We start from the raw sequence: 16,484 nt of genomic DNA on the forward strand, positions 1-16,484 counted from the left end.
CCTTCTAAATCGAGATACGTTTCTACGGAAACGATAGGATTTTCTTTGGGGTTCCAAGTATCTCTTTTCCGATGCATTATTCCTCCTTTACTGCATCCCTCGCTCCCACACATTGACGAATTAACAGACAATTTGCGTCCATATGAAATACTCACGATTCCCTGCATTGTCCTTCTAAATCGAGATACATTTCTACGGAAACGATAGGATTTTCTTTGGGGTTCCGAGTATCTCTTTTCCGATGCGTTATTGCTCCTTTACTGCATCCCTCGCTCCCTCACATTGACGAATTAACACACAATTTGCGTCCATATGAAATACTCTGTATTCCCTGCATTGTCCTTCTAAATCTAGATACGTTTCTACGGAAACGATAACATTTTCTTTGGGGTTCCGAGTATCTGATTTCGGATGCATTATTCCTCCTTTACTGCATCGCTCGCTCCCTAACATTGATGAATTAATACACAATTTGCGTCCATATGAAATACTCTGGATTCCCTGCATTGTCCTTCTAAATCGAGATACGTTTCTACGGAAACGGTAGGATTTTCCTTTAGGTTCCGAGTATCTCTTTTCCGATGCATTATTCCTCCTTTACTGCATCCCTCGCTCCCTCACATTGACGAATTAACACACAATTTGCGTCCATATGATATACTCTGAGATTCCCTGCATTGTCCTTCTAAATCGAGATACGTTTCTACGGAAACGATAGGATTTTCTTTGGGGTTCCGAGTATCTCTTTTCCGATGCATTATTCCTCCTTTACTGCATCCCTCGCTCCCTCACATTGACGAATTAACACACAATTGGCGTCCATATGATATACTCTGGATTCCCTGCATTGTCCATCTAAATCGAGGAACGTTTCTACGGAAACGATAGGATTTGCTTTGGGGTTCCCAGTATCTCTTTTCCGATCCATTATTCCTCCTTTACTGCATCCCTGGCTCCCTCACATTGAAGAATTAACACACAATTTGCGTCTATATGAAATACTCTGGATTCTCTGCATTGTCCTTCTAAATCGAGATACGTTTCTACGGAAACGGTAGGATTTTCCTTGGGGTTCCGAGTATCTCTTTTCCGATGCATTATTCCTCCTTTACTGCATCCCTCGCTCCCTCACATTGACGAATTAACATACAATTTGCGTCCATATAAAATACTCTGGGTTCCCTGCATTATCTTTCTAACACGAGATACGTTTCTACGGAAACGATAGGATTTTCTTTTAGGAGTCGAGTATCTCTTTTCCGATGCATTATTCCTCCTTTACTGCATCCCTCGCTCCCTCACATTGACGAATTAACACACAATTTGCGTCCATATGAAATACTCTGGATTCCATGCAATGTCCTTCTAAATCGAGATACGTTTCTACGGAAACGATAGGATTTTCTTTGGGGTTCCGAGTATCTCTTTTCCGATGCATTTTTCCTCCTTTACTGCATCCCTCGCTCCCTCACATTGACGAATTAACACACAATTTGCGTCCATATGATATACTCTGGATTCCCTGCATTGTCCTTCTAAATCGAGGAACGTTTCTACGGAAACGATAGTATTTGCTTTGGGGTTCCGAGTATCTCTTTTCCGATCCATTATTCCTCCTTTACTGCATCCCTCGCTCCCTCACATTGAAGAATTAACACACAATTTGCGTCTATATGAAATACTCTGGATTCTCTGCATTGTCCTTCTAAATCGAGATACGTTTCTACGGAAGCGGTAGGATTTTCCTTGGGGTTCCGAGTATCTCTTTTCCGATGCATTATTCCTCCTTTACTGCATCCCTCGCTCCCTCACATTGACGAATTAACACACAATTTGCGTCCATATGAAATACTCTGGATTCCCTGCATTGTCCTTCTAAATCGAGATACGTTTCTACGGAAACGGTAGGATTTTCCTTGGGGTTCCGAGTATCTCTTATCTAATGCATTATTCCTCCTTTACTGCATCCCTCGCTCCCTCACATTGACGAATTAACAAACAATTTGCGTCCATATGAAATACTCTGGATTCCCTGCATTGTCCTTGAAAATCGAGATACGTTTCTACGGAAACAATAGGATTTTCTTTGGGGTTCCGAGTATCTCTTTTCCGATGCATTATTCCACCTTTACTGCATCCCTCGCTCATTCACATTGACGAATTAACACACAATTTGCATCCATATGAAATACTCTGGATTCCCTGCATTGTCCTTCTAAATCGAGATACGTTTCTACGGAAACGATAGGATTTTCTTTGGTGTTCCGAGTATCTCTTTTACGATGCTTTATTCCTCCTTTACTGCATCCCTCGCTCCCTCACATTGAAGAATTAACACACAATTTGCGTCTATATGAAATACTCTGGATTCCCTGCATTGTCCTTCTAAATCGAGATACGTTTCTACGGAAACGGTAGGATTTTCCTTGGGGTTCCGAGTATCTCTTTTCCGATGCATTATTCCTCCTTTACTGCATCCCTCGCTCCCTCACATTGACGAATTAACACACAATTTGCGTCCATATGAAATACTCTGGATTCCCTGCATTGTCCTTGAAAATCGAGATACGTTTCTACGGAAACGATAGGATTTTGTTTGGGGTTCCGAGTATCTCTTTTCCGATGCATTATTCCTCCTTTACTGCATCCCTCGCTCATTCACATTGAAGAATTAACACACAATTTGCGTCCATATGAAATACTCAGGATTCCCTGCATTGTCCTTCTAAATCGAGATACGTTTCTATGGAAACGATAGGATTTTCTTTGGGGTTCCGAGTATCTCTTTTCCGATGCATTATTCCTCCTTTACTGCATCCCTCGCTCCCTCACATTGCCGAATTAACATACAATTTGCGTCCATATGAAATACTCTGGATTCCCTGCATTGTCCTTCTAAATCGAGGTACGTTTCTACGGAAACGATAGGATTTGCTTTGGGGTTCCGAGTATCTCTTTTCCGATGCATTATTCCTCCTTTACTGCATCCCTCGCTCCCTCACATTGACGAATTAACACACAATTTGCGTCCATATGAAATACTCTGGATTCCCTGCATTGTCCTTCTAATCGAGATACGTTTCTACGGAAACGATAGGATTTTCTTTGGGGTTCCGAGTATCTCTTTTCCGATGCATTATTCCTCCTTTACTGCATCCCTCGCTCCCTCAAATTGACGAATTAACACACAATTTGCGTCCATATGAAATACTCTGGATTCCCTGCATTGTCCTTCTAAATCAAGATACGTTTCTACGGAAACGATAGGATTTTCTTTGGGGTTCCGAGTATCTCTCTTCCGATGCATTATTCCTCCTTTACTGCATCCCTCGCTCCCTCACATTGACGAATTAACACACAATTTGCGTCCATATGAAATACTCTGGATTCCCTGCATTGTCCTTCTAAATCGAGATACGTTTCTACGGAAACGATAGGATTTTCTTTGGGGTTCCGCGTATCTCTTTTCCGATGCATTATTCCTCCTTTACGGCATCCCTCGCTCCCAGCCATTGACGAATTAATACACAATTTGCGTCCATATGACATACTCTAGATTCCCTGCATTGTCCTTCTAAATCGAGATACGTTTCTACGGAAACGGTAGGATTTTCCTTGGGGTTCCGAGTATCTCTTTTCCGATGCATTATTCCTCCTTTACTGCATCCCTCGCTCCCTCACATTGACGAATTAAAACACAATTTGCGTCCATATGAAATACTCTGGATTCCCTGCATTGTCCTTGTAAATCGAGATACGTTTCTACGGAAACGATAGTATTTTCTTTGGGGTTCCCAGTATCTCTTTTCCGATGCATTATTCCTCCTTTACTGCATCCCTCGCTCCCTCACATTGACGAATTAACACACAATTTGCGTCCATATGAAATACTCTGGATTCCCTGCATTGTCCTTGAAAATCGAGATACGTTTCTACGGAAACGATAGGATTTTCTTTGGGGTTCCGAGTATCTCTTTTCCGATGCATTATTCCTCCTTTACTGCATCCCTCGCTCCCTCACATTGCCGAATTAACATACAATTTGCCTCCATATGATATACTCTGGATTCCCTGCATTGTCCTTCTAAATCGAGGAACATTTCTACGGAAACGATAGGATTTGCTTTGGGGTTCCGAGTATCTCTTTTACGATGCATTATTCCTCCTTTACTGCATCCCTCGCTCCCTCACACTGAAGAATTAACACGCAATTTGCGTCTATATGAAATACTCTGGATTCCCTGCATTGTCCTTCTAAATCGAGATACGTTTCTACCGAAACGGTAGGATTTTCCTTGGGGTTCCGAGTATCTCTTTTCCGATGCATTATTCCTCCTTTACTGCATCCCTCGCTCCCTCACATTGACGAATTAACACACAATTTGCGTCCATATGAAATACTACCGATTCCCTGCATTGTCCTTCTAAATCCAGATACGTTTCTACGGAAACGATAGGATTTTCTTTGGGGTTCCGAGTATCTCTTTTACGATGCATTATTCCTCCTTTACTGCATCCCTCGCTCCCTCACATTGACGAATTAACACACAATTTGCGTCCATATGAAATACTCTGGATTCCCTGCATTGTCCTTCTAAATCGAGATACGTTTCTACGGAAACGATAGGATTTTCTTTTGGCAGTCGAGTATCTCTTTTGCGATGCATTATTCCTCCTTTACTGCATCCCTCGCTCCCTCACATTGACGAATTAACACACAATTTGCGTCCATATGAAATACTCTGGATTCCCTGCATTGTCCTTCTAAATCGAGATACGTTTCTACGGAAACGATAGGATTTTCTTTGGGGTTTCGAGTATCTCTTTTCCGATGCATTATTCCTCCTTTACTGCATCCCTCGCTCCCACACATTGACGAATTGACACACAATTTGCGTCCATATGAAATACTCTGGATTCCCTGCATTGTCCGTCTAAATCGAGATAAGTTTCTACGGAAACGATAGGATTTATTTGGGGTTCCGAGTATCTCTTTTCCGATGCTTTATTCCTCCTTTACTGTATCCCTCGCTCCCTCACATTGCGGAATTAACATACAATTTGCGTCCATATAAAATACTCTGGGTATCCTGCATTATCTTTCTAAAACGAGATACGTTTCTACGGAAACGATAGGATTTTCTTTTAGGAGTCGAGTATCTCTTTTCCGATGCATTATTCCTCCTTTACTGCATCCCTCGCTCCCTCACATTGACGAATTAACACACAATTTGCGTCCATATGAAATACTCTGGATTCCCTGCAATGTCCTTCTAAATCGAGATACGTTTCTACGGAAACGATAAGATTTTCTTTGGGGTTCCGAGTATCTCTTTTCCGATGCATTATTCCTCCTTTACTGCATCCCTCGCTCCCTCACATTGACGAATTAACAGACAATTAGCGTCCATATGAAATACTCACGATTCCCTGCATTGTCCTTCTAAATCGAGATACATTTCTACGGAAACGATAGGATTTTTTTTGGGGTTCCGAGTATCTCTTTTCCGATGCGTTATTGCTCCTTTACTGCATCCCTCGCTCCCTCACATTGACGAATTAACACACAATTTGCGTCCATATGAAATACTCTGTATTCCCTGCATTGTCCTTCTAAATCTAGATACGTTTCTACGGAAACGATAACATTTTCTTTGGGGTTCCGAATATCTGATTTCGGATGCATTATTCCTCCTTTACTGCATCGCTCGCTCCCTAACATTGACGAATTAACACACAATTTGCGTCCATATGAAATACTCTGGATTCCCTGCATTGTCCTTCTAAATCGAGATACGTTTCTACGGAAACGGTAGGATTTTCCTTTAGGTTCCGAGTATCTCTTTTCCGATGCATTATTCCTCCTTTACTGCATCCCTCGCTCCCTCACATTGACGAATTAACACACAATTTGCGTCCATATGATATACTCTGAGATTCCCTGCATTGTCCTTCTAAATCGAGATACGTTTCTACGGAAACGATAGGATTTTCTTTGGGGTTCCGAGTATCTCTTTTCCGATGCATTATTCCTCCTTTACTGCATCCCTCGCTCCCTCACATTGACGAATTAACACACAATTGGCGTCCATATGATATACTCTGGATTCCCTGCATTGTCCATCTAAATCGAGGAACGTTTCTACGGAAACGATAGGATTTGCTTTGGGGTTCCCAGTATCTCTTTTCCGATCCATTATTCCTCCTTTACTGCATCCCTCGCTCCCTCACATTGAAGAATTAACACACAATTTGCGTCTATATGAAATACTCTGGATTCTCTGCATTGTCCTTCTAAATCGAGATACGTTTCTACGGAAACGGTAGGATTTTCCTTGGGGTTCCGAGTATCTCTTTTCCGATGCATTATTCCTCCTTTACTGCATCCCTCGCTCCCTCACATTGACGAATTAACATACAATTTGCGTCCATATAAAATACTCTGGGTTCCCTGCATTATCTTTCTAAAACGAGATACGTTTCTACGGAAACGATAGGATTTTCTTTTAGGAGTCGAGTATCTCTTTTCCGATGCATTATTCCTCCTTTACTGCATCCCTCGCTCCCTCACATTGACGAATTAACACACAATTTGCGTCCATATGAAATACTCTGGATTCCCTGCAATGTCCTTCTAAATCGAGATACGTTTCTACGGAAACGATAGGATTTTCTTTGGGGTTCCGAGGATCTCTTTTCCGATGCATTTTTCCTCCTTTACTGCATCCCTCGCTCCCTCACATTGACGAATTAACACACAATTTGCGTCCATATGATATACTCTGGATTCCCTGCATTGTCCTTCTAAATCGAGGAACGTTTCTACGGAAACGATAGTATTTGCTTTGGGGTTCCGAGTATCTCTTTTCCGATCCATTATTCCTCCTTTACTGCATCCCTCGCTCCCTCACATTGAAGAATTAACACACAATTTGCGTCTATATGAAATACTCTGGATTCTCTGCATTGTCCTTCTAAATCGAGATACGTTTCTACGGAAGCGGTAGGATTTTCCTTGGGGTTCCGAGTATCTCTTTTCCGATGCATTATTCCTCCTTTACTGCATCCCTCGCTCCCTCACATTGACGAATTAACACACAATTTGCGTCAAGATGAAATACTCTGGATTCCCTGCATTGTCCTTCTAAATCGAGATACGTTTCTACGGAAACGGTAGGATTTTCCTTGGGGTTCCGAGTATCTCTTATCTAATGCATTATTCCTCCTTTACTGCATCCCTCGCTCCCTCACATTGACGAATTAACACACAATTTGCGTCCATATGAAATACTCTGGATTCCCTGCATTGTCCTTGAAAATCGAGATACGTTTCTACGGAAACAATAGGATTTTCTTTGGGGTTCCGAGTATCTCTTTTCCGATGCATTATTCCACCTTTACTGCATCCCTCGCTCATTCACATTGACGAATTAACACACAATTTGCGTCCATAGGAAATACTCTGGATTCCCTGCATTGTCCTTCTAAATCGAGATACGTTTCTACGGAAACGATAGGATTTTCTTTGGTGTTCCGAGTATCTCTTTTACGATGCTTTATTCCTCCTTTACTGCATCCCTCGCTCCCTCACATTGAAGAATTAACACACAATTTGCGTCTATATGAAATACTCTGGATTCCCTGCATTGTCCTTCTAAATCGAGATACGTTTCTACGGAAACGGTAGGATTTTCCTTGGGGTTCCGAGTATCTCTTTTCCGATGCATTATTACTCCTTTACTGCATCCCTCGCTCCCTCACATTGACGAATTAACACACAATTTGCGTCCATATGAAATACTCTGGATTCCCTGCATTGTCCTTGAAAATCGAGATACGTTTCTACGGAAACGATAGGATTTTGTTTGGGGTTCCGAGTATCTCTTTTCCGATGCATTATTCCTCCTTTACTGCATCCCTCGCTCATTCACATTGAAGAATTAACACACAATTTGCGTCCATATGAAATACTCAGGATTCCCTGCATTGTCCTTCTAAATCGAGATACGTTTCTATGGAAACGATAGGATTTTCTTTGGGGTTCCGAGTATCTCTTTTCCGATGCATTATTCCTCCTTTACTGCATCCCTCGCTCCCTCACATTGCCGAATTAACATACAATTTGCGTCCATATGAAATACTCTGGATTCCCTGCATTGTCCTTCTAAATCGAGGTACGTTTCTACGGAAACGATAGGATTTGCTTTGGGGTTCCGAGTATCTCTTTTACGATGCATTATTCCTCCTTTACTGCATCCCTCGCTCCCTCACATTGAAGAATTAACACACAATTTGCGTCTATATGAAATACTCTGGATTCCCTGCATTGTCCTTCTAAATCGAGATACGTTTCTACGGAAACGATAGGATTTTCCTTGGGGTTCCGAGTATCTCTTTTCCGATGCATTATTCCTCCTTTACAGCATCCCTCGCTCCCTCACATTGACGAATTAACACACAATTTGCGTCCATATGAAATACTCTGGATTCCCTGCATTGTCCTTGAAAATCGAGATACGTTTCTACGGAAACGATAGGATTTTCTTTGGGGTTCCGAGTATGTCTTTTCCGATGCATTATTCCTCCTTTACTGCATCCCTCGCTCCCTCACATTGACGAATTAACACACAATTTGCGTCCATATGATATACTCTGGATTCCCTGCATTGTCCTTCTAAATCGAGATACGTTTCTACGGAAACGATAGGATTTTCTTTGGGGTTCCGAGTATCTCTTTTCCGATGCATTATTCCTCCTTTACTGCATCCCTCGCTCCCTCACATTGACGAATTAATACACAATTTGCGTCCATATGAAATACTCTGGATTCCCTGCATTGTCCTCCTAAATCGAGATACGTTTCTACGGAAACGATAGAAATTTCTTTGGGGTTCCGAGTATCTCTTTTCCGATGCATTATTCCTCCTTTACTGCATCCCTCGCTCCCTCACATTGACGAATTAACACACAATTTGCGTCCATATGAAATACTCAGGATTCCGTGCATTGTCCTTCTAAATCGAGATACGTTTCTACGGAAACGATAGGATTTTCTTTGGGGTTCCGAGTACCTCTTTTCCGATGCATTATTCCTCCTTTACTGCAACCCTCGCTAACTCACATTGACGAATTAACACACAATTTGCGTCCATATGAAACACTCTGGATTCCCTGCATTGTCCTTCTAAATCGAGATATGTTTCTACGGAAACGATAGGATTTTCTTTGGGGTTCCGAGAATCTCTTTTCCGATGCATTATTCCTCCTTTACTGCATCCCTCGCTCCCTCACATTGACGAATTAACACACAATTTGCGTCCATATGAAATACTCTGGATTCCCTGCATTGTCCTTCTAAATCAAGATACGTTTCTACGGAAACGATAGGATTTTCTTTGGGGTTCCGAGTATCTCTCTTCCGATGCATTATTCCTCCTTTACTGCATCCCTCGCTCCCTCACATTGACGAATTAACACACAATTTGCGTCCATATGAAATACTCTGGATTCCCTGCATTGTCCTTCTAAATCGAGATACGTTTCTACGGAAACGATAGGATTTTCTTTGGGGTTCCGCGTATCTCTTTTCCGATGCATTATTCCTCCTTTACTGCATCCCTCGCTTCCTCACATTGACGAATTAACACACAATTTGCATCCATATGAAATACTCTGGATTCCCTGCATTGTCCTTCTAAATCGAGGAACGTTTCTACGGAAACGATAGGATTTGCTTTGGGGTTCCGAGTATCTCTTTTACGATGCATTATTCCTCCTTTACTGCATCCCTCGCTCCCTGACATTGACGAATTAACACACAATTTGCGTCCATATGAAATACTCTGGATTCCCTGCATTGTCCTTGTAAATCGTGATACGTTTCTACGGAAACGATAGGATTTTGTTTGGGGTTCCGAGTATCTCTTTTCCGATGCATTATTCCTCCTTTACTGCATCCCTCGCTCCCTCACATTGACGAATTAACACACAATTTGCGTCCATATGAAATACTCTGGATTCCCTGCATTGTCCTTCTAAATCGGGATTCGTTTCTACGGAAACGACAGGATTTTCTTTGGGGTTCCGAGTATCTCTTTTCCGATGCATTATTCCTCCTTTACTGCATCCCTCGCTCTCTCACATTGACGAATTAAAACACAATTTGCGTCCATATGAAATACTCTGGACTCCCTGCATTGTCCTTCTAAATCGAGATAAGTTTCTACGGAAACGATAGGATTTTCTTTGGGGCTCCCAGTATCTCTTTTCCGATGCATTATTCCTCCTTTACTGCATCCCTCGCTCCCTCACATTGACGAATTAACACACAATTCGCGTCTATATGAAATACTCACGATTCCCTGCATTGTCCTTCTTAATCGAGATACGTTTCTACGGAAACGGTAGGATTTTCCTTGGGGTTCCGAGTATCTCTTTTCCGATGCGTTATTGCTCCTTTACTGCATCCCTCGCTCCCTCACATTGACGAATTAACACACAATTTGCGTCCATATGAAATACTCTGGATTCCCTGCATTGTCCTTGAAAATCGAGATACGTTTCTACGGAAACGATAGGATTTTCTTTGGGGTTCCGAGTATCTCTTTTCCGATGCATTATTCCTCCAATACTGCTTCCCTCGCTCCCTCACATTGCCGAATTAACATACAATTTGCGTCCATATGATATACTCTGCATTCCCTGCATTGTCCTTCTAAATCGAGGAACGTTTCTACGGAAACGATAGGATTTGCTTTGGGGTTCCGAGTATCTCTTTTACGATGCATTATTCCTCCTTTACTGCATCCCTCGCTCCCTCACATTGAAGAATTAACACACAATTTGCGTCTATATGAAATACTCTGGATTCCCTGCATTGTCCTTCTAAATCGAGATACGTTTCTACGGAAACGGTAGGATTTTCCTTGGGGTTCCGAGTATCTCTTTTCCGATGCATTATTCCTCCTTTACTGCATCCCTCGCTCCCTCACATTGACGAATTAACACTCAATTTGCGTCCGTATGAAATACTCTGGATTCCCTGCAATGTCCTTCTAAATGGAGATACGTTTCTACGGAAACGATAGGATTTTCTTTGGGGTTCCGAGTATCTCTTTTCCGATGCATTACTCCTCCTTTACTGCATCCCTCGCTCCCTCACATTGACGATTTAACAGACAATTTGCGTCCATATGAAATACTCTGTATTCCCTGCATTGTCCTTCTAAATCGAGATACGTTTCTACGGAAACGATAGGATTTTCTTTGGGGTTCCGAGTATCGCTTTTCCGATGCGTTATTGCTCCTTCACTGCATCCCTCGCTCCCTCACATTGACGAATTAACACACAATTTGCGTCCATATGAAATACTCTGTATTCCCTGCATTGTCCTTCTAAATCGAGATACGTTTTTACGGAAACGACAACATTTTCTTTGGGGTTCCGAGTATCTCTTTTCCGATGCCTTATTCTTCCTTTACTGCATCCCATGCTCCTTCACTTTGACGAATTAACACACAGTTTGCGTTCATATGAAATACTCTGGATTCCCTGCATTGTCCTTCTAAATCGAGATACGTTTCTACTGAAACGATAGGATTTTCTTTGGGGTTCCGAGTATCTCTTTTCGGATGCATTATTCCTCCTTTACTGCATCGCTCGCTCCCTAAAATTGACGAATTAACACACAATTTGCGTCCATATGAAATACTCTTGATTCCCTGCATTGTCCTTCTAAATCGAGATACGTTTCAACGGAAACGATAGGATTTTCTTTTGGGAGTCGAGTATCTCTTTTACGATGCATTATTCCTCCTTTACTGCATCCCTCGCTCCCTCACATTGACGAATTAACACACAATTTGCGTCCATATGAAATACTCACGATTCCCTGCATTGTCCTTCTAAATCGAGATACGTTTCTACGGAAACGATAGGATTTTCTTTGGGGTTCCGAGTATCTCTTTTCCGATGCGTTATTGCTCCTTTACTGCATCCCTCGCTCCCTCACATTGACGAATTAACACACAATTTGCGTCCATATGAAATACTCTGTATTCCCTGCATTGTCCTTCTAAATCGAGATACGTTTCTACGGAAACGATAACATTTTCTTTGGGGTTCCGAGTATCTCTTTTCCGATGCATTATTCTTCCTTTACTGCATCCCATGCTCCTTCACATTGACGAATTAACACACAATTTGCGTCCATATGAAATACTCTGGATTCCCTGCATTGTCCTTCTAAATCGAGAAACGTTTCTACGGAAACGATAGGATTTTCTTTTGGCAGTCGAGTATCTCTTTTCCGATGCATTATTCCTCCTTTACTGCATCCCTCGCTCACTCACATTGACGAATTAACATACAATTTGCGTCCATATGAAATACTCTGGATTCCCTGCATTGTCCTTCTAAATCGAGATACGTTTCTACGGAAACCATAGGATTTTCTTTGGGTTTCCGAGTATCTCTTTTCCGATGCATTATTCCTCCTTTACTGCATCCCTCGCTCCCACACATTGACGAATTAACACATAATTTGCGTCCATATGAAATACTCTGGATTCACTGCATTGTCCTTCTAAATCGAGATACGTTTCTACGGAAACGATTGGATTTTCTTTGGGGTTCCGAGTATCTCTTTTCCGATGCTTTATTCCTCCTTTACTGCATCCCTCGCTCCCACACATTGACGAATTAACACACAATTTGCGTCCATATGAAATACTCTGGATTCACTGCATTGTCCTTCTAAATCGAGATACGTTTCTACGGAAACGATAGGATTTTCTTTGGGGTTCCGAGTAACTCTTTTCCGATGCTTTATTCCTCCTTTACTGCATCCCTCGCTCCCTCACATTGACGAATTAACACACAAATTGCGTCCATATGAAATACTCTGGATTCCCTGCAATGTCCTTCTAAATCGAGATACGTTTCTACGGAAACGTTAGGATTTTCTTTGGGGTTCCGAGTATCTCTTTTCCGATGCATTATTCCTCCTTTACTGCATCCCTCGCTCCCTCACATTGACGAATTAACAGACAATTTGCGTCCATATGAAATACTCACGATTCCCTGCATTGTCCTTCTAAATCGAGATACGTTTCCACGGAAACGATAGGATTTTCTTTGGGGTTCGAGTATCTCTTTTCCGATGCGTTATTGCTCCTTCACTGCATCCCTCGCTCCCTCACATTGACGAATTAACACACAATTTGCGTCCATATGAAATACTCTGTATTCCCTGCATTGTCCTTCTAAATCGAGATACGTTTTTACGGAAACGACAACATTTTCTTTGGGGTTCCGAGTATCTCTTTTCCGATGCATTATTCTTCCTTTACTGCATCCCATGCTCCTTCACATTGACGAATTAACACACAATTTGCGTCCATATGAAATACTCTGGATTCCCTGCATTGTCCTTGAAAATCGAGATACGTTTCTACGGAAACGATAGGATTTTCTTTGGGGTTCCGAGTATCTCTTTTCGGATGCATTATTCCTCCTTTACTGCATCGCTCGCTCCCTAACAATGACGAATTAACACACAATTTGCGTCCATATGAAATACTCTGGATTCCCTGCATTGTCCTTCTAAATCGAGATACGTTTCTACGGAAACGATAGGATTTTCTTTTGGGAGTCGAGTATCTCTTTTCCGATGCATTAGTCCTCCTTTACTGCATCCCTCGCTCCCTCACATTGACGAATTAACACACAAATTGCGTCCGTATGAAATACTCTGGATTCCCTGCATTGTCCTTCTAAATCGAGATACCTTTCTACGGAAACGATAGGATTTTCTTTTGGGAGTCGAATATCTCTTTTCCGATGCATTATTCATCTTCACTGCATCCCTCGCTCCCTCACATTGACGAATTAACACACAATTTGCGTCCATATGAAATACTCTGGGTTCCCTGCATTGTCCTTCTAAATCAGGATACGTTTCTACGGAAACGATAGGATTTTCTTTGGGTTTTCGAGTATCTCTTTTCCGTTGCATTATTCCTCCTTTACTGCATCCCTCGCTCCCTAACATTGACGATTTAACACACAATTTGCGTCCATATGAAATACTCTGGAGTCCCTGCATTGTCCTTCTAAATCGAGATACGTTTCTACGGAAACGATAGGATTTTCTTTTGATAGTCGAGTATCTCTTTTCCGATGCATTATTCCTCCTTTACTGCATCCCTCGCTCCCTCACATTGACGAATTAACACACAATTTGCGTCCATATGAAATACTCTGGATTCCCTGCATTGTCCTTCTAAATCGAGATACGTTTCTCCGGAAACGATAGGATTTTCTTTGGGGTTCCGAGTATCTCTTTTCCGATGCATTATTCCTCCTTTACTGCATCCCTCGCTCCCTCACATTGACGAATTAACACACAATTTGCGTCCATATGAAATAATCTGGATTCACTGCATTGTCCTTCTAAATCGAGATACGTTTCTACGGAAACGGTAGGATTTTCCTTGGGGTTCCGAGTATCTCTTTTCCGATGCATTATTCCTCCTTTACTGCATCCCTCGCTCCCTCACATTGACGAATTAACACACAATTTGCGTCCATATGAAATACTCTGGATTCCCTGCATTGTCCTTGAAAATCGAGATACGTTTCTACGGAAACGATAGGATTTTCTTTGGGGTTCCGAGTATCTGTTTTCCGACGCATTATTCCTCCTTTACTGCATCCCTCGCTCCCTAACATTGACCATTTAACACACAATTTGCGTCCATATGAAATACTCTGGATTCCCTGCATTGTCCTTCTAAATCGAGATACGTTTCTACGGAAACGATAGGATTTTCTTTGGGGTTCCGAGTATCTCTTTTCCGATGCATTATTCCTCCTTTACTGCAACCCTCGCTAACTCACATTGACGAATTAACACACAATTTGCGTCCATATGAAATACTCCGGATTCCCTGCATTGTCCTTCTAAATCGAGATACGTTTCTACGGAAACGACAGGATTTTCTTTGGGGTTCCGAGAATCTCTTTTCCGATGCATTATTCCTCCTTTACTGCATCCCTCGCTCCCTCACATTGACGAATTAACACACAATTTGCGTCCTTATGAAATACTCTGTATTCCCTGCATTGTCCTTCTAAATCGAGATACGTTTCTACGGAAACGGTAGGATTTTCCTTGGGGTTCCGAGTATCTCTTTTCCGATGCATTATTCCTCCTTTACTGCATCCCTCGCTCCCTCACATTGACGAATTAACACACAATTTGCGTCCATATGAAATACTCTGGATTCCCTGCATTGTCCTTGAAAATCGAGATACATTTCTACGGAAACGATAGGATTTTCTTTGGGTTTTCGAGTATCTCTTTTCCGATGCATTATTCCTCCTTTACTGCATCCCTCGCTCCCTAACATTGACGATTTAACACACAATTTGCGTCCATATGAAATACTCTGGATTCCCTGCATTGTCCTACTAAATCGAGATACGTTTCTACGGAAACGATAGGATTTTCTTTTGGGAGTCGTGTATCTCTTTTCCGATGCATTATTCCTCCTTTACTGCATCCCTCGCTCCCTCACATTGACGAATTAACACACAATTTGCGTCCATATGAAATACTCTGGATTCCCTGCATTGTCCTTCTAAATCGAGATACGTTTCTACGGAAACGGTAGGATTTTCCTTGGGGTTCCGAGTATCTCTTTTCCAATGCATTATTCCTCCTTTACTGCATCCCTCGCTCCCTCACATTGACGAATTAAAACACAATTTGCGTCCATATGAAATAATCTGGATTCACTGCATTATCCTTCTAAATCGAGATACGTTTCTACAGAAATGATAGGATTTTCTTTGGGGTACCGAGTATCTCTTTTCCGATGCATTATTCCTCCTTTACTGCTTCCCTCGCTCCCTCACATTGACGAATTAACACACAATTTGCGTCCATATGAAATACTCTGGATTCACTGCATTGTCCTTCTAAATCGAGATACGTTTCTACGGAAACGATAGGATTTTCTTTGGGGTTCCGAGTATCTCTTTTACGATGCTTTATTCCTCCTTTACTGCATCCCTCGCTCCCTCACATTGAAGAATTAACACACAATTTGCGTCTATATGAAATACTCTGGATTCCCTGCATTGTCCTTCTAAATCGAGATACGTTTCTACGGAAACGGTAGGATTTTCCTTGGGGTTCCGAGTATCTCTTTTCCAATGCATTATTCCTCCTTTACTGCATCCCTCGCTCCCTCACATTGACGAATTAACACACAATTTGCGTCCATATGAAATACTCTGTATTCCCTGCATTGTCCTTGAAAATCGAGATACGTTTCTACGGAAACGATAGGATTTTGTTTGGGGTTCCGAGTATCTCTTTTCCGATGCATTATTCCTCCTTTACTGCATCCCTCGCTCCCTCACATTGACGAATTAAAACGCAATTTGCGTCCATATGAAATACTCTGGATTCCCTGCA

This window comes from Schistocerca nitens, chromosome 2 (assembly GCF_023898315.1).
Source record: "Schistocerca nitens isolate TAMUIC-IGC-003100 chromosome 2, iqSchNite1.1, whole genome shotgun sequence".
NCBI classification, from domain to species: Eukaryota; Metazoa; Arthropoda; class Insecta; order Orthoptera; family Acrididae; genus Schistocerca; species Schistocerca nitens.